Source organism: Pseudophryne corroboree, chromosome 2, assembly GCF_028390025.1.
Source record: "Pseudophryne corroboree isolate aPseCor3 chromosome 2, aPseCor3.hap2, whole genome shotgun sequence".
Classification (NCBI taxonomy): domain Eukaryota; kingdom Metazoa; phylum Chordata; class Amphibia; order Anura; family Myobatrachidae; genus Pseudophryne; species Pseudophryne corroboree.
Genome location: NC_086445.1, coordinates 392,450,247 through 392,473,246, shown reverse-complemented (window position 1 = coordinate 392,473,246; position 23,000 = coordinate 392,450,247). Strand labels below are relative to the sequence as shown.

Here is a 23,000-nt window from a genome sequence, read left to right as displayed (position 1 = left end):
TAAGCGGATTCACAAGGACAGAGCTTTTTCGCAAGCTCTTTCCCTGCATGCAATAATTGATAAATTCCTGTGATATATTCAATGATTGTATTGTGGATTGGGAAAATTTATCACATTTATCACATTTGTGATAAATATGCCCCAAAGTGTTTTGACACAATATAGGCCCTCATTCCGAGTTGTTCGCTCGCTAGCTGCTTTTAGCACACGCTAAGCCGCTGCCCTCTGGGAGTGTATCTTAGCATAGCAGAATTACGAACAAAAGATTAGCAGAATTGCGAATAGAAATTTCTTAGCAGTTTCTGAGTAGCTCCAGACTTACTCCTAGATTGCGATCAGTTCAGTCAGTTTCGTTCCTGGTTTGACGTCACAAACACACCCAGCGTTCGCCCAGACACTCCCCCGTTTCCTCAGACACTCCCGCGTTTTTCCCAGAAACGCCAGCGTTTTTTCGCACACTCCCAGAAAACGGCCAGTTTCCGCCCAGAAACACCCACTTCCTGTCAATCACAGTACGATCACCAGAACAATGAAAAATCCTCGTTATGCCGTGAGTAAAATACCTAACTTTTGTGTAAAATAACTAAGCGCATGCGCTCTGCGAACATTGCGCATGCGCAGTAAGCGACTAATCGCAATATAGCGAAAATCGGCAACGAGCGAACAACTCGGAATGATCCCCATAGTCCTTTGACATATTTTTTTGTGTGCCTCTTTTCTCATATACAACCAAACTCCTGCACCAAACAGCATGAACTAAACTGTATATCCTGTGCACCACATGTTGTTATTCTTCTTATTATTATTATTACCCTTTATTTGTATAGCGCCACAAGGTATCAGCAGTGCCCAATTACAGAGTACATAAACAAATAAGCAAAACAAGAAAACAGTGACAATATAGGACAAGTACCAGGTATATTAACATAACTGCATCAGCAGAAGACACTGAAATAAGTATCAGGGTTCCAGAAAACAGCAGCATTTGGTGTCATCAAAGGGAGTATGGAGTAGAAGATAGTTTAAGTAAGAGAAGGTCCCTGCTCGTGAGAGCTGATATTAAAAAGGGGAGGGCAGACAGACAGGGGTGACACAGATAGGGTAGACAGTGAGCGTGTTAGATATCTACAGAAAGGCACAACATTGTCTTAATACTCCTTTCAGACCGCCTGAGGCAGGTCGCATCCGGGAGCCTGACATGGGAACTCCCAGGGTGCGACCCACCTCAGGCGCCCCACCGCCGATGTAAGCAACCCGCCATATTGCTGGGTAGGTGACGTTAGCGGTGTTGTGGCGGGGCGCCGCTTTGAGATCACATGATCTCCAAGCGCCGCCCGTCCACATACAGTGAACGGGAAATGGGTCGCATCGACCCGGCTCCCATTTACACCGCACAGCACCGTTTACACCACACAGAACTATGTACTCTGTAATTGGGCGCTGCGGATACCTTGTGGTGCCATATCGACAATCTCTTCCATATTAGCATGCAGTGCTATGGAGCCGGGTGACGGGGGGAGTGAAGAAACTTTGGCCGTCGGGCAGCTCTGCGGCAGGTCGTTATGCATGTTGGGCCCTTAAGAATGGGTCATTTGGTAATGTGCGCTATGAGGAATGTTCAGGTTTGTTAGCATACCAAAAAGCACACTAATGGGCAAAACCATGTTGCTCTACAGTTGGGGGAAATGTAACATGTGCAGAAATATTTAGATTTGGGTGGGTTATATTGTTTCTGCAGATAGTAAATACTGGCTGCTTTATTTTTACACTGCAGATTAGATTTCAGTTTGAACACACCCCACCCAAATCTAACTCTCTCTGCACATGTTACATCTGCCCCACCTGCAGTGCACCATCGTTTTGTCCATTAGTGTGCTTACTTGGTTTGTTAACAGACCTGAAAAAGACCCTATGTGCTGACTACAACCCAACAATCAGTATTTGTGTTTCTAAGACCATTTGCACATTATGTAAGGATTAGTTTATACTGTAGAATGTTTAATACTAATACCTTTTAAACATAGCTAAATGTTTTCATTTATTTTTCCTCAGCTGCTCTGCCGCCTGTTCCCCCTGCTGCTGCCAGCTGTTGCGCCTATCACATTGTGACAGGCAACGGCGCCGGCAGCTTTAAGCGTCCTCTTCCCCTCCCTAACTGTGTGACAGCGCTCAGTGTTTACTCACTGTGCAGGAAGACCGAAAAGGGGGCAGAGTTACACGGAACAGAGGGGCGGCGGTACAAGGGACCAGGCTGATCATGAGGAGGAACAGGAGGATGGACAGCTCTGGCCAGCCAGACTTCCTTTTGGTAAGAAGATGAAAAAGAGTGAGCTTGAGAAAGTGTGTGTGTATCTGGGTGTGTGTGTATATGTTTGTGTATCTGTTTGTATATGTGTGTATCTGTTTGTTTGTGTATGTATGTGTGTGGGTGTATCTGTATGTGTGTGTATCTGTGTGTGTGTGTGTGTGTGTGTGTGTATGTATGTGTGACTGGGTGGGCAAAATGTGTGTAAGCGGCACTACCACAGGTGAAGTTTTATGTAAGTGGCACTACTACAGGGGGGGATTTTGTGTAAGTGGCACTGCTAAGGGGGCATTTTGTGTAATCGGCACTACTAGGGGTATTTTGTGTAAGCAGCACTACTACGGGGGGGATTTTGTGTAAGTGGTACTACTAAGAGGGTATTTTGTGTAAGCGGCACTACTACAGGGGGGATTTTGTGTAAGTGGCACTACTTTGGGGAGATTTTGTGTAAGCAGCACTACTAAGGGGGCATTTTGTGTAAGCGGCACTACTAGGGGTATTTTGTGTAAGCAGCACTACTAAGGGGGCATTTTGTGTAAGCGGCACTACTAGGGGTATTTTGTGTAAGCAGCACTACTAAAGGGGGGATTTTGTGTAAGCGTCACTACTACTGGGGGGATTTTGTGTAAGCGGCACTACTACAGGGGGGATTTTGTGTAAGCATCACTACTACAGGGGGGATTTTGTGTAAGCGGCACTACTACAGGGGGTATTTTGTGTAAGTGGCACTACTGCAGGGGGGATTTTGTGTAAGTGGCACTACTACAAGGGGCATTTTGAGTAAGCGGCACTACTACGGGGGGGGGATTTTCTTTAAGCGGCACTACTAAGGGGGCATTTTATGTAAGCGGCACCACTAAGGGGGCATTTTGTGTAAGCAGCACTACTAGATGGTGGGATTTTGTGTTAGCGGCACTACTACAGGGGGCATTTTGTGTAAGCGGCACTAGTACAGGGTGGGATATTGTGTAAGCAGCACTACTATGGGGGGGATTTTGTGTAAGCGGCACTACTAAGGGGGCATTTTGTGTAAGCGGCACTACTAAGGGGGCATTTTGTGTAAGCAGCACTACTACAGGGGGGATTTTGTGTAACTGGCACTACTAAGGGGGCATTTTGTGTAAGCGGCACTACTACAGGGGGGATTTTGTGTAAGTGGTACTAATAAGGGGGCATTTTGTGTAAGCGGCACTAGTACAGGGTGGGATATTGTGTAAGCAGCACTACTAGTTTAAGTAAGAGAAGGTCCCTGCTCGTGATAGCTGATATTAAAAAGGGGAGGGCAGACAGACAGGGGTGACACAGATAGGGTAGACAGTGAGCGTGTTAGATATCTACAGAAAGGCACAACTAGTACGGGGGGATTTTGTGTAAGCGGCACTACTAAGGGGGCATTTTGTGTAAGCGGCACCACTACGGGGGGATTTTGTGTAAGCGGCACTACTAAGGGGGCATTTTGTGTAAGCAGCACTACTACAGGGGGGATTTTGTGTAAGCGGCACTACTACAGGGGGGATTTTGTGTAAGCGGCACTACTGCAGGGGGGATTTTGTGTAAGTGGCACTACTACAAGGGGCATTTTGTGTAAGCGGCACTACTACGGGGGGGGGGGATTTTCTGTAAGCGGCACTACTAAGGGGATATTTTATGTAAGCGGCACCACTAAGGGGGCATTTTGTGTAAGCAGCACTACTAGATGGTGGGATTTTGTGTTAGCGGCACTACTACAGGGGGCATTTTGTGTAAGCGGCACTAGTACAGGGTGGGATATTGTGTAAGCAGCACTACTATGGGGGGGATTTTGTGTAAGCGGCACTACTAAGGGGGCATTTTGTCTAAGCGGCACTACTAGGGGTATTTTGTGTGAGCAGCACTACTACTGGGGGGATTTTGTGTAAGCGGCACTACTACAGGGGGGATTTTGTGTAAGCAGCACTACTACAGGGGGGATTTTGTGTAAGTGGCACTGCTAAGGGGGCATTTTGTGTAATCGGCACTACTAGGGGTATTTTGTGTAAGCGGCACTACTACAGGGGGGATTTTGTGTAAGCAGCACTACTACAGGGGGGATTTTGTGTAAGTGGCACTGCTAAGGGGGCATTTTGTGTAATCGGCACTACTAGGGGTATTTTGTGTAAGCGGCACTACTACAGGGGGGATTTTGTGTAAGCGGCACTACTATGGGGAGATTTTGTGTAAGCAGCACTACTAAGGGGGCATTTTGTGTAAGCGGCACTACTAGGGGTATTTTGTGTAAGCAGCACTACTACAGGGGGGATTTTGTGTAAGCGTCACTACTACTGGGGGGATTTTGTGTAAGCGGCACTACTACAGGGGGGATTTTGTGTAAGCATCACTACTACAGGGGGGATTTTGTGTAAGCGGCACTACTACAGGGGGTATTTTGTGTAAGCGGCACTACTGCAGGGGGGATTTTGTGTAAGTGGCACTACTACAAGGGGCATTTTGTGTAAGCGGCACTACTACGGGGGGGGGATTTTCTGTAAGCGGCACTACTAAGGGGGCATTTTATGTAAGCAGCACTACTAAGGGGGCATTTTGTGTAAGCAGCACTACTAGATGGTGGGATTTTGTGTTAGCGGCACTACTACAGGGGGCATTTTGTGTAAGCTGCACTAGTACAGTGTGGGATATTGTGTAAGCAGCACTACTATAGGGGGGGATTTTGTGTAAGCGGCACTACTAAGGGGGCATTTTGTGTAAGCAGCACTACTACAGGGGGGATTTTGTGTAAGTGGCACAACTAAGTGGGCATTTTGTGTAAGCGGCACTACTAGGGGTATTTTGTGTAAGCAGCACTACTACAGGGGGGATTTTGTGTAAGTGGCACTACTAAGGGGGCATTTTGTGTAAGCGGCACTACTAAGGGGGCATTCTGTGTAAGCAGCACTACTACAGGGGGGATTTTGTGTAAGTGGCACAACTAAGTGGGCATTTTGTGTAAGCGGCACTACTAGGGGTATTTTGTGTAAGCATCACTACTACAGGGGGGATTTTGTGTAAGCGGCACTACTACAGGGGGTATTTTGTGTAAGCGGCACTACTGCAAGGGGCATTTTGTGTAAGCGGCACTACTACGGGGGGGGATTTTCTGTAAGCTGCACTACTAAGGGGGCATTTTATGTAAGCAGCACTACTAAGGGGGCATTTTGTGTAAGCAGCACTACTAGATGGTGGGATTTTGTGTTAGCGGCACTACTTCAGGGGGCATTTTGTGTAAGCGGCACTAGTACAGGGTGGGATATTGTGTAAGCAGCACTACTATGGGGGGGAGGGAATTTGTGTAAGCGGCACTACTAAGGGGGCATTTTGTGTAAGCGGCACTACTAAGGGGGCATTTTGTGTAAGCAGCACTACTACAGGGGGGATTTTGTGTAAGTGGCACAACTAAGTGGGCATTTTGTGTAAGCGGCACTACTAGGGGTATTTTGTGCAAGCAGCACTACTACAGGGGGGATTTTGTGTAAGTGGCACTACTAAGGGGGCATTTTGTGTAAGCGGCACTACTACAGAGATTATTTTGTGTAAGCGGCACTACTACAGGGGGGATTTTGTGTAAGCGGCACTACTACAGGGGGGATTTTGTGTAAGTGGCACTACTAAGGGGGCATTTTGTGTAAGCGGCACTAGTACAGGGTGGGATATTGTGTAAGCAGCACTACTACGGGGGGATTTTGTGTAAGCGGCACTACTAAGGGGGCATTTTGTGTAAGTGGCACTACTAAGGGGGCATTTTGTGTAAGCGGCACTACTACGGGGAGATTTTGTGTTAGCGGCACTACTAAGGGGGCATTTTGTGTAAGCAGCACTACTACAGGGGGGATTTTGTGAAAGTTGCACAACTAAGGGGGCATTTTGAGTAAGTGGCACTACTAGGGGTATTTTGTGTGAGCAGCACTACTACAGGGGGGATTTTGTGTAAGTGGCACTACTAAGGGGGCATTTTGTGTAAGCAGCACTACTACAGAGGGTATTTTGTGTAAGCGGCACTACTACAGGGGGGATTTTGTGTAAGCAGCACTACTACAGGGGGGATTTTGTGTAAGCGTCACTACTACAGTAGGGATTTTGTGTAAGCGGCACTACTACAGGGGGTATTTTCTGTAAGCAGCACTACTACAGGGGGGATTTTGTGTAAGTGGCACTACTACAAGGGGCATTTTGTGTAAGCGGCACTACTAATGGGGCATTTTGTGTAAGCAGAACTACTAGATGGTGGGATTTTGTGTTAGCGGCACTACTACAGGGGGCATTTTGTGTAAGCGGCACTACTACGGGGGGATTTTGTGTAAGCGGCACGACTAAGGGAGCATTTTGTGTAAGCAGCACTACTACAGGGGGGATTTTGTGTAAGTGGCACAACTAAGGAGGCATTTTGTGTAAGCGGCACTACTAGGGGTATTTTGTGTAAGCAGCACTACTACAGGGGGGATTTTGTGTAAGTGGCACTACTAAGGGGGCATTTTGTGTAAGCAGCACTGCTAGATGGTGGGATTTTGTGTTAGCGGCACTACTACAGAGGGTATTTTGTGTAAGCGGCACTACTACAGGGGGGATTTTGTGTAAGCGGCACTACTAAAAGGGGCATTTTGTGTAAGCAGCACTACTACGGGGGGATTTTGTGTAAGCGGCACTACTAAGGGGGCATTTTGTGTAAGCAGCACTACTACAGGGGGGATTTTGTGTAAGTGGCACAACTAAGGGGGCATTTTGTGTAAGCAGCACTACTACGGGGGTATTTTGTGTAAGCGGCACTACTAAGGGGGCATTTTGTGTAAGCAGCACTACTACAGGGGGGATTTTGTGTAAGTGGCACTACTAAGGGGGCATTTTGTGTAAGCGGCACTCCTACGGGGGGGTTTTGTGTAAGCAGCACTACTAAGGGGGCATTTTGTGTTAGCAGCCCTACTACAGGGGGGATTTTGTGTAAGTGGCACAACTAAGGGAGCATTTTGTGTAAGTGGCACTACTAGGGGTATTTTGTGTGAGCAGCACTACTACAGGGGGGATTTTGTGTAAGCGGCACTACTACAGGGGGGATTTTGTGTAAGCAGCACTACTACAGGGGGGATTTTGTGTAAGCGTCACTACTACAGGAGGGATTTTGTGTAAGCGGCACTACTACAGGGGGTATTTTGTGTAAGCGGCACTACTACAGGGGGGATTTTGTGTAAGTGGCACTACTACAAGGGGCATTTTGTGTAAGCGGCACTACTACAGGGGGGATTTTCTGTAAGCGGCACTACTAAGGGGGCATTTTGTGTAACTGGTAGTGATGAGCGGATTCGGTTTTACTCGGAGTAAAACCGAATCCGCTCATCACTAGTAACTGGCACTACTAAGGGGGCATTTTGTGTAAGCAGCACTACTAGATGGTGGGATTTTGTGTTAGCGGCACTACTACAGGGGGCATTTTGTGTAAGCGGCACTACTACGGGGGGATTTTGTGTAAGCGGCACGACTAAGGGGACATTTTGTGTAAGCAGCACTACTACAGGGGGAATTTTGTGTAAGTGGCACTACTAGGGGTATTTTGTGTAAGCAGCACTACTACAGGGGGGATTTTGTGTAAGTGGCACTACTAAGGGGGCATTTTGTGTAAGCAGCACTACTAGATGGTGGGATTTTGTGTTAGCGGCACTACTACAGAGGGTATTTTGTGTAAGCGGCACTACTACAGGGGGGATTTTTGTGTAAGCGGCGCTACTAAAAGGGGCATTTTGTGTAAGCGGCACTACTACGGGGCGATTTTGTGTAAGTGGCACTACTAAGGGGGCATTTTGTGTAAGCGGCACTACTACAGGGTGGGATTTTGTGTAAGCAGCACTAATACAAGGGGAATTTTGTATATAAGAAGCACTACTAGGTGCAATGTTATGTGAATAAGATTGTGCTACTGTGGCGTAATTTGAAATGGGGTACTATTGTGTGGCCATGCCCCTTCTGTGTAAGACCACACCCCTTTTTTGGTGTGCACCAAAGACGTGCGCTGTCCCTTTGTAAAGTATGTGAAGGCGCATATTTGTAGTTTGCAGGGGGTGCCGAACACCCTGGCACCGGCCCTGGCTCTACAGAAGAGCTGGCGGCAAGCAGCAGACACAGAGGAGGCTGGTAAGTGTGGGCAAAAAAAAACCAAAAAAAACAACACACACACACACACACACACACACACACACACACACACACACACACACACACACATTACACACATTTACATGGTTCTACAGGCATACTGTATGTAAGTGTATTGTCACTTAACCTTAATTAAATTCCAGTTGTTACATGTTAAGGCCTGCAACCACTGCATTAAACAATTTTGACAGAACTATATCAGTGAATATTTTGTATTATCCTACTTAAAACACATGTGAGGTAGTATTTTCAAATAAAAGGGCTTCTGAAAAGACACTTTAAAAAACATGCTTACAATGTTTTTTTAATCTTAATTTAATTCACCCTCTATAGAATGCACCTGTTAGGTAGCACAGTTTTAGTTAACATGTGCAATGGTTGGTGAACGTCCAAAGAAGGATCATTCTGTGAAAGTTGCCCCCAGCGCTGGATCTTTGGCCCATGAGAAGACACTGTCTCTCATTTTTTCAAAACCTTAATCGCTAAAGATTCGTACTCAGTTGGCCAGGAGACGTCATTTTAAATTGGCACCATTTTTGAGCCAATCAGGACTACATGCAATAAACGATCACAGTTTGTCACGGTAAACAAATCATGGGTTGCGTGTTATTTATTTCCTTTTTCTCTTTCCTTTCTTATCTGGTACTAGTAGGAAAAGCTTAGTTCAACAGTGGTGGTCAAAAACAGAACATCTATAAAAAAGAGGACCCTTTAATCAACCTGACCATTATATGCACTATTAGGCCACATTTTCACAATTTATAGGCCTGATGCATCATTTTAGAGGTTCAACAAATAACAGTGTATTAATCTAATACTTAACAATGCTATAACCTAAGGCATAAAAATGGTTCATACAGAGTCAACAATACGTAAATCAACAACAAATAAGTGTAAGTTCATACCAGATGCCCTGAGGCGAAAGAGATTATGGTGCCCCTTTCCCCTCAGCCCAGTTCACCAATGACCACTTCTTCACCTCCCCCCGATCACCATTTCCCACTCCCACCCTCTAGAAAGCTCTCCCACATTTAGGGGTGAATGTAGTATACCCGTATAGTGCTTCCTGCTTTACCAAGATGAAGCAGGGAGCAGCAGCGCAGAGATGTATTAACATATCAGATGTCGAAGTGTGGGAGTGAAAACTCCCCCCTCGAATGATCTCTGACCGGCCTAGTGGTGATGTGCTGTGTCTCCCCTCTCGGTCAGCTCAATGGGCATGCGCGAGATCCTGCTACTATTGCAAAATCTCACATGCAGCCTGGAGCCGGCAACCACCGCAGCCAGGGACAGAGCTGTGCCTGACTGTGGTGTATGGGCAACAAATCCTGCAGCTGTCGAAATTGAAAGTGCCACTGACCATTCATACATTGCCCCGCACATCAGCGCTCTATCTTGAAGATACCAGCGCCAATATGCACACACCACCGCATTAATACATGGGGGAGGGAGCAGTATCAGCACACATAATTTGCACAGATACCACTTTCCCCCCATATTGCTGTGTCATACATCTACCCCACTGAATTTTACTCCCATATATCCAGGTTCTGCTTTCCCCAGCTCTTCTACTATCTGGGTGCCCACCCATAAACCCTGAAATATGTAATCTCTCTGCCCTATTGTCTTCTACCTAACTAGGTTATTTAAGGTTGTGTTTCTATTACAGGCAGTGGTCGAAGTGGGGCGGTAAAGGGCGGTATGGTATACCGCCACTTATCCACAGACCCTGAAGTTTTAAATTTTTTTTTATTTCAGAAGCATGCAGGGGACCTGCGTCCCCTACAAGACTCTGCAGCAGACAGCGCTGGGGCAGTGTGTCTGTCCCCAGCACTGGTGGACCGGCAGGACGTGGCTGCGGACAGCGCTGGGATCAAGTAACTGATCCCAGCGCTGATGAGACTGCAGCGGCGGAGGCATTTAAAGATTGGCGCCATCTGTGAGCCAATCGTGGCTCACGGAACGGCGGCCAATCACAGGCGGCTGCAGCGATCCAATCAGCGCTCGCCGCGTCATAGGCCCCACCCCTGGCATATGACGTCAGATGCCACTGGGACGAGGAGAAGAGAGGAGGCCGCGTGGAAGAGCGGTGAAGAGGTCCGGTGGCAGCGGAAGAGGCAGAAGACAGAAGAGGCGGCGCCGCTGGCCAGGACAGTGGCAGAAGACAGAAGAGGCGGCGCCGCTGGCCAGGACGGGCCAGCGGCAGAAGACAGAAGCTGAGGACCGGAGAGGCCACCAGGGGTGGAAAGGAAAAGAGCTAACGAAGCTCTCCCCTGGTGCCTCTCCCACCAGGTAGGCCCTCGGTGAGGGCACCTGTCAACCCCCCCTCCCTCCCTAGACCATCAGGGTTGTGGGCACAATCAGGCTATAGGCCTGTGACGCAGTAGGCGGGCACGAGGCCCGTGGGGTTAATTCAGGCATTAGGCCTGTCCCCATGTAGAGGGCATAAGGCCCTATTTCAGAGTGGCTCTTTTAGGTAAACAAGGTGACCCTGGGCATTATGCCCAGGTCACCCAACTGGCCCCATGTTAGGCGGGTGCTAGGCCCGTGGGTGAAGTCAGGCCTCTGGCCTGTGCACAGTTAGGGGGCGCTAGGCCCAGTTAATAAGTGCCCCCCCTCAGGTGATTAAGGGTGATCTGGGTGCAAGGCCCAGGTCACTCCAACCTGTCCCTGGGGCAGTGTGCCTATAATCAATAGGGGATAGGTAGGGGTCTCACTCTCCCTGTCACTGCTGTCATTATCCCTATGTCCCTGCTGTCACTCTCCCTCTCCCATAATTGTGGATCATACCGTGTGTCATAATGTGAATTGTGGATCATACCGTGTGTCATAATGTGAATTGTGGATCATACCATGTGCAATAATGTGAATTTCGGCTCATTCTTTCAGTGTGCTATAATGTGAATTTTGGCTTATTCAGTGTGCTATAATGTGAATTTTGGCTCATTCAGTATACTATAATGTGAATTTTGGCTTATTCAGTGTGCTATAATGTAAATTTCAGCTCGTACCGTGTGCTATATTGTGAATTTCTGCTCGTACCGTGTGCTGTAATGGGAATTTCGGCTCGTACCGTGTGCTATAATGTGAGTTTTGGCATCTTCAGTGTGCTATAATGTGAATTTCGGTTTGTACCGTGTGCTATATTGTGAATTTTTGCTCGTACCGTGTGCTATAATGTGAATTTTGGCTTATTCAGTGTGCTTTAATGTGAATTTCGTCTCGTACCGTGTGCTATAATGTGAATTTCAACTCGTACCGTGTGCTATATTCACAATATAGCACACGGTACGAGCCGAAATTCACATTAAAGCACACGGTACAAGCCGAAATTCACATTATAGCACACGGTACGAGCCGAAAATGTGAATTTCAGCTTGTACCGTGTGCTATAATGTGAATTTCAGCTCATACCATGTGCTATAATGTGAATTTTGGCTCGTACCGTGTGCTATAATGTGAATTTCGGCTCATAACGTGTGCTATAAGGTGAGAGGGGCACCAGTACTAGATAGTATAAGGGGTTCTACTACACTCACCACGCCCCCTTTTGAGTGGCCACGCCCCTTTCCCACCTTTTGTGAAGCGCATCCCAGCATTCACAGCGGCAGGGACAGCCTATGGTAAAGGAGAGGAACAGCAGCAGCAGCGCCTCCACCAATTACACTGCGCTGCTGCGGCTCCCTCCTCCACCTTCCTCCTCCTTCTTCTCCCCTGCCCAGAATCATCATCCGCCATCAAGCTGCACCGAGGAGCCTGACTGCCAGCGGAGACAGTTAGTATAATCTTTTCTTTCTTTCTTTCTTTCTTTCTTTCTTTCTTTCTTTCTTTCTTTCTTTCTTTCTTTCTTTCTATCTATCTATCTATCTATCTATCTATCTATCTATCTATCTATCTAGTCTGTCTGCCACAATGTGTAAAAAGGGGTACTGGCTGCCTTAATGTGTAAAAAGGGGACGCTGTCTGCCGTAATGTGTAAAAAGGGGACGCTGTCTGCCGTAATGTGTAAAAAGGGGACGCTGTCTGCCGTAATGTGTAAAAAGGGGACGCTGTCTGCCGTAATGTGTAAAAAAAAAAAAGAAGGGGGACTGTCTTGTCGAAGTCGAAAAATATTGCAGTACACACATCACGTACAAACTACAAACAGATGGCCTCCGTGCGCGTACTTGTTCTGCCGTGCATGCACATATTCGCAATTTGCATATGGTCGCTCTCGCGGTCCTGCGTATTAGCGCGTGGTATGAGTAATTACGGTAGAGTTTGTGATCGCATGGAAAAGGCATAAAAACACATTACATATTTAATCCAAATAGTGCACAATGTACACATAGTCTCCCTGCACCACACCAGCAAGTTACACTAGTTTAAATGGTATCAGAACAAAGGGATTCACCTTTACAGGATAGGAGGGGACAGAACTAGGTTATAAGGTGGTGTTTGGTATCCAGCTGTAGGGTATATTAAGGGCAATATTCCGGTGTTGGTTTGCAGAAGATCGCATGCTCCTGCGCATAGTTATGCGCAGGAGCAGAATATAAATATTAACTGTATTTACTGTACACTTGGTATGCAGCGGGAACCCAGAGGAGACCATCTGCAAGTGCACCTGGAACAGTCATCGCCCACCTATTCAAACCGACCTATGACCTCTCCTGTACTGTAAATGACCATCCCTGTGTCCAATGGACAAAGAGATTAAAGTTTCCATTGTCAGGTTTTGGACTATTGTATAAAAAGCCAGCTGCATGCCCAGTCCCACACAGACTCTGAAGGTCCTCTTCCTTGATGACTGAGGACCGGCCGGGAAGCGCAGGCGAAACCAAAAACGTATGTACCATTGACTGTAGCCATTTTTTTATTGCATTGTATTATATTGTTATTGTAACCCCCTTTCAGTAATTATATGTTGGTGTGTCAGAACCCGGCATTTTAAATACAATCTGGTGTCGTGTCTCTTTTCCCTGATAAGGTTATAAGTGTAATTCAGTCACACGTGTAGCTGCAGAGTGCTCACGGCGAGTCTTTGGGTGTGTACGCACTGCATGCACTTTGTACGGCCAACGCAGTGTTAGTACGCAAAGTACGTACACGGTACGGGGCTTTGTACGCTAATGGTGTAAAAAGTACGTAGGCTAAGGATTGATTACAGCGGCCGCAGCGGCTCCATTTAAAGTGTATTGAATGTCTTTTTAAAGTGGTGCTTTTAGTCCTGTATGTAAATCGACGTTTACAGTCTGCTGTAATGTGTAAAAAAGGGGCCGTTGTCTGCTGTAATGTGTAAAAAGAGGACGCTGTCTGCCGTAATTTGTAAAAAGAGGACGCTGTCTGCCCTAATGTGTAAAAAAAGGGGGACTGTCTGCTGTCATGTGTAAAAAAGGGGACTGTCTGCTGTAATGTGAAAAAAAGGGGACGCTGTCTGCCGTAATGTGTAAGAAAAGGGGGACTGTCTGCTGTAATGTGTGAAAAAGGGGACGCTGTCTGCCGTAATGTGTAAAGAGGGATGCTGTCTGCCGTATTGTGTAAAAAAAGGGGGACTGTCTGCTGTAATGTGTAAAAAAGGGGACACTGTCTGCTGTAATGTGTAAAAAGGGGACGCTGTCTGCTGTTATGTGTAAAAAAGGGACGCTGTCTGTCGTAATGTGTAAAAAAGGGGGACGCTGTCTGCCGTAATGTGTAAAAAGGGGACGCTGTCTGCCGTTATGTGTAGAAAAGGGGACGCTGTCTGCCATAATGTGTAAAAAAGGGGGACGCTGTCTGCCGTAATGTGTAAAAAGGGGAATCTGTCCACCGTAATGTGTAAAGGGGGCTCTACCTGGTGTAGTGGTGCTACTGTGTGGCGTAATTTGAATAATGGAGACTAGTGTGAACCGTTATATGAATTGTACAAAAACAACAATAAAACTGCTTTAACAGCGCCTCACGGACTGAATAAATCAAATTCCCCTGATAAATGCGCAGCTGAAAAACACTGTGTGGGTGTTTGATTGAAGACAATAAAAACAAAAGAATCAGCTGCGCAAATTAGCAGGGAAAAAGATATTGAAAAGGAATTAGAGAGCCGATGTATAAATATGATAGATTTAATAACTAAAAATAATAATAGCTAAAATGTGACAATACACCAATAAAAATGAAAGCACACCTTGACTCAATGTATCAAATTCAATAGACACCAGCTGTGTCAGTTCTCTAGATAGAAAAGTCCACTGAAATTAAAGTCCAGCTGATGTTTAAAGCTGTGAGTGGTAATAGCCGCAGAGCCGGAGGCTGGAGGTACAGTGAATAACCATATGGATGAATGTCCCAAATATTCAGATTGCGGGTAAAATCGGTGTTGAACACAGTATAATACCTCTCCTTTTGTGGGCTGGTTCCAGAGCCGAGCGTCCTCGGCGAGGTGTCCTGCAGTGCCCACTGATGCGACTGCCGCAATGGAGAGGGAACCGTGAGTTCACTGGCGGAGAGCCGTATGATGATGTGAACGGCTGGAGGGAGAGACCCAAGTCCGCGGCTATTCAGAAATCTCTGTGGAGAGTATGAGGCGACTAGCGGGGAGAACAAACCCGCAGTTACTTCCAAGAACGGTTACCTTGTCAAGGTGTGCTGGAGGAGGCGTGGCCTAACGCGTTTCGTCACGTGACCCGTGACTTTATCAAAGGAGTATACCAGCCTCAGCCCAAGTCAGTATTTAAAGCAGAGTGGCTAATCATGCAAAGGTGTTAGACATTTATAAAATCACTCTTAATTAGATACATCGGCTCTCATGAAATGATACAAATGTCCAGCTAGAAACACAATGTTTTGTAATTACTAAAATGTATCTACATAATTCATACAGATAAAATAAAACGCTCAAAAAATAATAACAATAATGCAATAATGATAATGAATAACAAAAGTAAAGAATAATAAATTCATGGAGGAATATAACCAAGAGGCTCTAAATAATTATTTATATGAATATGAATTGGTATTATTTTGTGGCCACGCCCCTGTATTTTTTGCGCGCGCCCCTATTTTACATAGAGGGGGGGGGCTCCGATGACGTTTCTTGCACACAGCGCTAAAATGTCTAGTTATGGCACTGTTGCTAGGTATCCATTTCCCTGGCCCTGAGCAGGTCCCACTCACAGATCCTCTCCAGGGGTGAGGGGGTGGACTTGGATGGGATGGTGGGGGTCCAAAGCATTTTACCGCACCTGGGCCCACCGCTCGCTAGTTCCGCCACTGTAGGGTGATGTAGTGCAGTGATGTAGTGCTGCGTATAGGGGGATATAGTGATGTAGTGCTGGTATAGCTGAATGCAGTGTAGTAATGTGCAGTGTATTGGGGTATGGACTGCAGTGATGTAGTTTAGTGTATGTGTGCACACAAAGGCAAATGATTGAGAATCTTAGTTCATTTGGGGCACACAGGGGGACATATGGGGAACACGTTGCTGTGGATGGAGCATGTCAGGGAGACACTGCAGTCATTTGGGGCACACATGGGGGAATGTGGGAAAAAAACTACTGTGGAGGGACACAGGCAAGGTACAGTACTAAGTGAATCTTTTTTTTTTTAGCATGGGGGGCCCAAAATCATATATTTGCACCTGGGACCACCACTAGCTTGTTCGCCGCTGTATGGCGTAAGCTGTGGCACTTACTGATTGTGAAAAGTCCTGGGATTGCTGCCAGTAATGGATATATTTTATATACTGTATATATGAGAAATGATGGTGTAAAAAAGTGCTACTACCTCATATGCAATATAAATAAATATATACACATACATAAAGATCTACACACACATAAAAATATTGCTCAAGTTTAAAAGCACTCCTTCAAAAAAGTGGCAGCAATAAGAGTTCTCAAAGATGTGTGAGTATGGGGGTCATTCCGAGTTGTTCTCTCTGTATTTTTTTCTCGCAACAGAGCGATTAGTCGCTAATGCGCATGCGCAATGTCCGCAGTGCGACTGCGCCAAGTAAATTTGCTATGCAGTTAGGAATTTTACTCACGGCATTACGAGGTTTTTTCTTCGTTCTGGTGATCGGAGTGTGATTGACAGGAAGTGGGTGTTTCTGGGCAGAAACAGGCCGTTTTATGGGAGTGTGCAAAAAAACGCTACCGTTTCCGGGAAAAACGCGGGAGTGGCTAGAGAAACGGGGGAGTGTCTGGGCGAACGCTGGGTGTGTTTGTGACGTCAAACCAGGAACGACAAGCACTGAACTGATCGCAGATGCCGAGTAAGTTTGAAGCTACTCAGAAACTGCTAAGAAGTGTCTATTCGCAATTCTGCTAATCTTTCGTTCGCAATTTTGATATGCTAAGATTCACTCCCAGTAGGCGGCGGCTTAGCGTGTGCAAAGCTGCTAAAAGCAGCTTGCGAGCGAACAACTCGGAATGACCCCCTATATGTGTATAGATAGAGATAGAGGGGGTAATTCCAAGTTGATCGCAGCAGGAAATTTTTTAGCAGTTGGGCAAAACCATGTGCACTGCAGGGGGGGGGGAGCAGATATAACATGTGCAGAGAGAGTTAGATTTAGGTGGGTTATTTTGTTTCTGTGCAGGGTAAATACTGGCTGCTTTATTTTTACACTGCAATTTAGATTTCAGATTGAACTCACCACACCCAAATCTATCTCTCTCTGCACATGTTATATCTGCCCCCCCTGCAGTGCACATGGTTTTGCCCAACTGCTAAAAAATTTCCTCCTGCGATCAACTTGGAATTACCCCCAGAGAGAGAGAGAAAGACCACATGCTATGGGGGTAATTCCAAGTTGATCGCAGCAGGAATTCTTTTAGCAATTGGGCAAAACCATGTGCACTGCAGGGGAGGCAGATATAACATGTGCAGAGAGAGTTAGATTTGGGTGTGGTGTGTTCAATCTGCAATCTTATTTGCAGTGTAAAAATAAAGCAGCCAGTATTTACCCTGCACAGAAATAAAATAACCCACCCAAATCTAACTCTCTCTGCAAATGTTATATCTGCCACAGCTGCAGTGCACATGGTTTTGCCCAATTGCTAACTTTCTTGCTGCTGCGATCAAGTCAGAATTACCCCCTATATCTTGAAACCCCCCTTTAGAAATCCTGTGTTTGCCCCTGCACACAGACGACTTCTTTACACTACATTAGGATAAACTGTGCCCACCCTGCTAAGTAGGACTAACAATACTCTATGGGGGTCATTCCGACTTGTTCGCTCGTTGCCGATTTTCGCTATGCTGCGATTTGTTGCAAAATGCGCATGCGCATGGCACGCAGGGCGCATGCGCTTAGTTATTTAACTAAAAACTTAGCAGTTTTGCTGTGGATCATACGGCGCTTTTCAGTCGCACTGCTGATCGTGAATGATTGACAGGAAAGCGGCGTTTCTGGGTGGTAACTGAGCGTTTTCCGGGAGTGTGCTAAAAAACGCAGGCGTGTCAGGGAAAAATGCGGGAGTGTCTTGAGAAACGGGGGAGTGGCTGGCCGAACGCAGGGCGTGTTTGTGACGTCAAACCAGGAACTAAACGGACTGAGCTGATCGCAATCTGTGAGTAGGTCTGGAGCTACTCAGAAACTGCAAAGAATTATTTATTAGCAGTTCTGCTAATCTTTCATTTGCTATTCTGCTATGATAAGATACACTCCCAGAGGGCGGCGGCCTAGCATGTGCAATGCTGCTAAAAGCAGCTAGCGAGCAAACAACTCTGAATGAGTGCCATTATCTGGTGTGTGCATTGGAGAAAAAAGTTTAAGCTAGTAAATCTGGTATGAGCAACAGGTGGCCTTTTCAAATCAGGTGCAGGTTCATCAGCCAATCAAAGCTTGTGGATCAGCAGCCAATCAGTAGCCAAGCTTTGATTCGCTGACGAACCAGCGCCTGATTTAATATACCCGCCACCGGAGACTGGACTGAGGGGCAGGAGAGGTGCACACTGTGCTCTCCTCCCCTATGACACAGGAGCTGAAGCAGTGGGAGCAGCAGAGACAGGCAGCGGCAGCAGAGCCTGTGGGCGGCGGCGTGGTGAGCAGCCCTACGTGTGGCATATGTGTATCTGGCACTTCTGGGGGCAGTATATGTATCTGGCACTGTGGGGGCATTTGTGTATCTGGCACTGTGGGGACAATATTTGTATCTGGCACTGTGGGGGCATATGTGTATCTGGCACTGTGGGGGCATATGTATATTTGGTAATGTAGGGGGATATGTATATCTGGCACTGTGGGGGATATGTGTATCTGGCACTGTGGGGACATATGTGTATCTGACACTGTGGTGGCATATGTGTATCTGGAACTATTGGGGGCATACTGTACATGTATCTGGCACTCTGGGGGCATATGTGTATCTGGCAATGCACTACTTGGGGCATATGTGTATCTGGCACTATTGGGGGCATACTGTATGTGTATCTGGTACTGCTGGGGGCATATGTGAAATTGGCACTGTGGGAGCATATGTGCATCTGGCACTGTGGGGGTATATGTGTATCTGGCACTGGTGGCGAAATATGTGTATCTGGCAATGCACTACTGGGGGTATATGTGTATCTGGAACTGCACTACTGGGGGCATATGTGTATCTGGCACTGCACTATGGGGGGCATATGTGTATCTGGCACTGTGAGGGCTTATAAGTGTCTGGCACTGCTAAGAGAATATGTGTATCTGGCACTGTGGGGGCATATGTGTATCTGGCACTGCTGATGGAATACGTGTATCTGGCACTGCACTACTGGGGGCATATGTGTATCTGACACTGCTCGGGGCATATGTGTATCTGACACTGCTGGGGGCATACTGTATATGTATGTGGCACTGCTGGGGGCATATGTGTATCTGGCACTATTGGGGCATATGTGTATCTGGCACTGCACTTCTAGGGGCATATGTGTATCTGGCACTGCACTTCTAGGGGCATATGTGTATCTAGCACTGCATTACTGGGGGCATATGTGTATCTGGCACTACACTACTGGGGGCATATGTGTATCTTGCACTGCAGGGGGGGTCATTATGTGTATCTGGCAATATACTGGAATGTTATGTGTATCTGACACTATACTGACACTATACTGTGTAAGGAGCACTACTGTGGGCATTATGTGTAAGGCTGTAGGGGTGTGTGTGAAAATATATATATTTGTAGCTTGATATCATAATATAAAGTTGCAAGGCCATGCTCACTATCCCAGGAGCGCACATGCACATTGAGAGGGAAGGGGGGGCTTTTAAAATTTGTCGTTCAGGATGCTAGTTGGCCTGAAGCTGGCCCTGTTGCCTTGTTGGTGATTTCTCAGCTACTGTTGCTTATTGGCCTCTGGTCTCATTCTTTGCTGGATTAACCCATGGATTAAATAACATTTGTGGCATTGGTGAAGTTTGGTACTCACAGAATAGAGAATAACAACAGTGAAGTTGAACTATGGGGGTAATTCCAAGTTGATCGCAGCAGGAATTTTGTTAGCAGTTGGGCAAAACCATGTGCACTGCAGGGGAGGCAGATATAACATGTGCAGAGAGAGTTAGATTTGGGTGGGTTATTTTGTTTCTGTGTAGGGTAAATACTGGCTGCTTTATTTTTACACTGCAAATTAGATTGCAGATTGAACACACCACACCCAAATTTAACTCTCTCTGCACATGTTAAATCTGCCTCCCCTGCAGTGCACATGGTTTTGCCCAACTGCTAACAAAATTCCTGCTGCGATCAACTTGGAATTACCCCCTATGTGCCAGCAGCACTTATTTAATTCCTCCGTGGGAATGGGCTGTGCGATTCCTGCATACCAACCTCAGTTACTGTAGGTGAGGAATTCTTATGCTGCTTTCACATCGCAAAACCTGCTTTTGAAACGGTTCTTTAAATTGTTCTTAAAACGGGTCTGAGCAGTTAAACCCCCTTCACATCGCATGTTGTAACCAGTATATTACCATTTCATTACCGTTTTGGTACCTTTCACACTGAACCCGTTTCACCCATACAAAACAGTGGTTGTCATTTTAAATGTTTATTTCCTGCTTCTGCCTGGTGACATCACACATGGAGACAGCCTATCACCTTCTGGGGCTTGCAAATACTGTTTCAGACCCTTTCACACTGCACAATGAAACGGGTCTGAAACGGGTAGGACCCTGCTTTTTTACCGTTTCAAAATACCGGTATTTTGAAAACAGTAAATTGAAGGTGACCCTTTCACATCGCAGCTCGAACCGTTTAGGAAGCCTGAAAAATCGGCAATTTACCGGGTTCAAGCTGCGGTGTGAAAGGGGTATTAGATAGGCCCTGTTATGCATCAGTTGTTGTAAAGTTGAAAGTTTTCTATTTTTTCATTTCACAGACATTCTTTATCATGGGGCACATTATAAACTACAAGCACAACAGGTTGCCAGATGGAAGCATCCCCGCAGGATTGTACTGTGCCTGCTCCAGCCTTACACTTACCTTTCAAGAAATGATGTATCATCTGATCACATGGAAGTCACACTGTGTTTGTCAGATTTATTTGCTTATATTGTATCACATATTTACCTTATATCTACAGTAAATGTCTGCTGATGTTTGTTACATGACTACATTTATTTATTTCATTAAATGTTTATATTTTTTAAACGTATATTAATGGGTTATAGGGCTGCATGTGATGTCCTTAAAGTGTATCAGGTTGCACAAAACACACCCAGTGCATACAGTTCTTAGTATTCTGACATTATACCCAGTGTTGCAAGTATGCGATTACGCTCAGGTACGGCATACCCTTAAGAATTTGGCAGGAGGTACGCAGTACCACCCGCCACACACTTTGCACCCATGACCGCCATTACCACAATTATAATGCGCCATGAGCAACAAGACCATGGTGCTTGGCAGCATGACGGAGTCTCCCACTTTGTCAGGGTTACATCACACTTCCTCCTCTGGCGGCTGTGGCTGGCACCAAGAGAGGAGCCTGGGTGCACTTAGCCATGGTGTCCCTTGCTGATAGCAGCAGTGCAGCTGTTTCCCTTTACTCACCTCGAATGATGCATCGGTACTGAGCGGCTTTTGTTCTTCAAAGGCTTGGCATGTCTCTGGCCTCACTGTGTGGGATGATTAATTTCTAATGTAATGTGAACACTACTATATATTTCTATTATTATGGGGGTATTAGTATACATTTCTATTGTAATGTGGACACTACTATATATTTCAGGGGCACTACAGTATATATTCCTATAATATAGTATATATTCCTGTTATAATGGAGACATTACTATATCTTGTTATTAATTTGGGGGCATTACTATATATATTTATTATACTGGAGGCATTACTATATATTGCTGGCCTTGCCTCCAGAGTGCAAATAAAAAAGGCTGGGACACTGCTAGTGTCATGTAACCACTCCCCGTAGTGTTATATTACCACACCTCCTCACAACACATGACCACTCCCCTTTTTCGGCAGGGAGTACCACTAAGAAAATATTTCTGCTTGCACCAGTGATTATACCACAATGGTCCTAATAACCCCTGTAGTGGCACACACCTAGTTACGGCCCTGGTGGTGCACCCCTGCTCCCCTCTCTTTGGGGCTACCTCCGCAAAGTAAAAAGTAAAATGGAAATTTTAATAGGCGGCGCACTGTGCAAAAGTTTAAGCTTCCTATCAAAGTTTATCTTTTGCTACTGTAGTCCCACCTCTGTCAGTGAAATAAATTGTTCACATTTTCTCATAAAAACCTGCTCAGTTTAGACTCATCCATGACTTATAGTCAGCAAAAGAGTGTGGGGATATTGAGAATGGGACTAATTCAGATGTGGTTGGAGTAACTATCGCTGCTGCTGACATAAAAACACAATTGACCAAGCACTTAATCAAGTTAATTCCTGGTGCAGCTGATAACTCAATGGTTACTCATCCCTTAAAGGGTATACCACCAAAACATAAAGGTATCAACATGGGGGGTAATTCCAAGTTGATCGCAGCAGGAATTCTGTTAGCAACTGGGCAAAACCATGTGCACTGCAGGGGAGGCAGATTTTACATGTGCAGAGAGAGTTAGATTTGGGTGTGGTGTGTTCAATCTGCAATCTAAATTGCAGTGTAAAAATAAAGCAGCCAGTATTTACCCTGCACAGAAACAAAATAACCCACCCAAATCTAACTCTCTCTGCACATGTTATATCTGCCTCCCCTGCAGTGCACATGGTTTTGGCCAACTGCTAAAAAATTTCCTGCTGCGATCAACTTGGAATTACCCCCCTTGTGAGATTTGCTATTAAACAGCAAGTTGAATGAAACTGTAGTTGATTGTAGGATAATTAGCACACCTGTTACTAGATTAGCTATTTTATTTATCTCTAAACAATATGTTTCTAAACGTATTTTTACTGTGTGTATGTAAAGAAACCGGCCGGTGGTTGTCTTTGAATTTTTATGTACATTTTAAATAAATGAGATATTATTGTAAAACTTAATTCCTGTGCGCTGTATAAAAATCTCTTCTGTTTTGTTGCTTACATAGAAGCAGCAACCATAGCACTAATATGGTAATGCAGCAGGAGGCGTCAGGCCTCCTGC

At 45.9% G+C, this 23,000-nt stretch overlaps 1 long non-coding RNA gene across 3 annotated transcripts in view; it reads left to right on the top strand.

Moving 5' to 3' along the window:
* Window positions 1-22,494, top strand: part of LOC135050824 (uncharacterized) — an 89,634-nt gene extending 67,140 nt beyond the window's left edge. For all 3 annotated transcript variants that reach the window (XR_010241854.1, XR_010241853.1, XR_010241852.1), the window contains exons 2-3: window positions 2,053-2,308; window positions 20,780-22,494. This is a non-coding gene — a long non-coding RNA (uncharacterized LOC135050824). The remainder of the gene's footprint in view (window positions 1-2,052; window positions 2,309-20,779) is intronic.
* The last annotated feature ends 506 nt before the right edge of the window (window positions 22,495-23,000 follow it).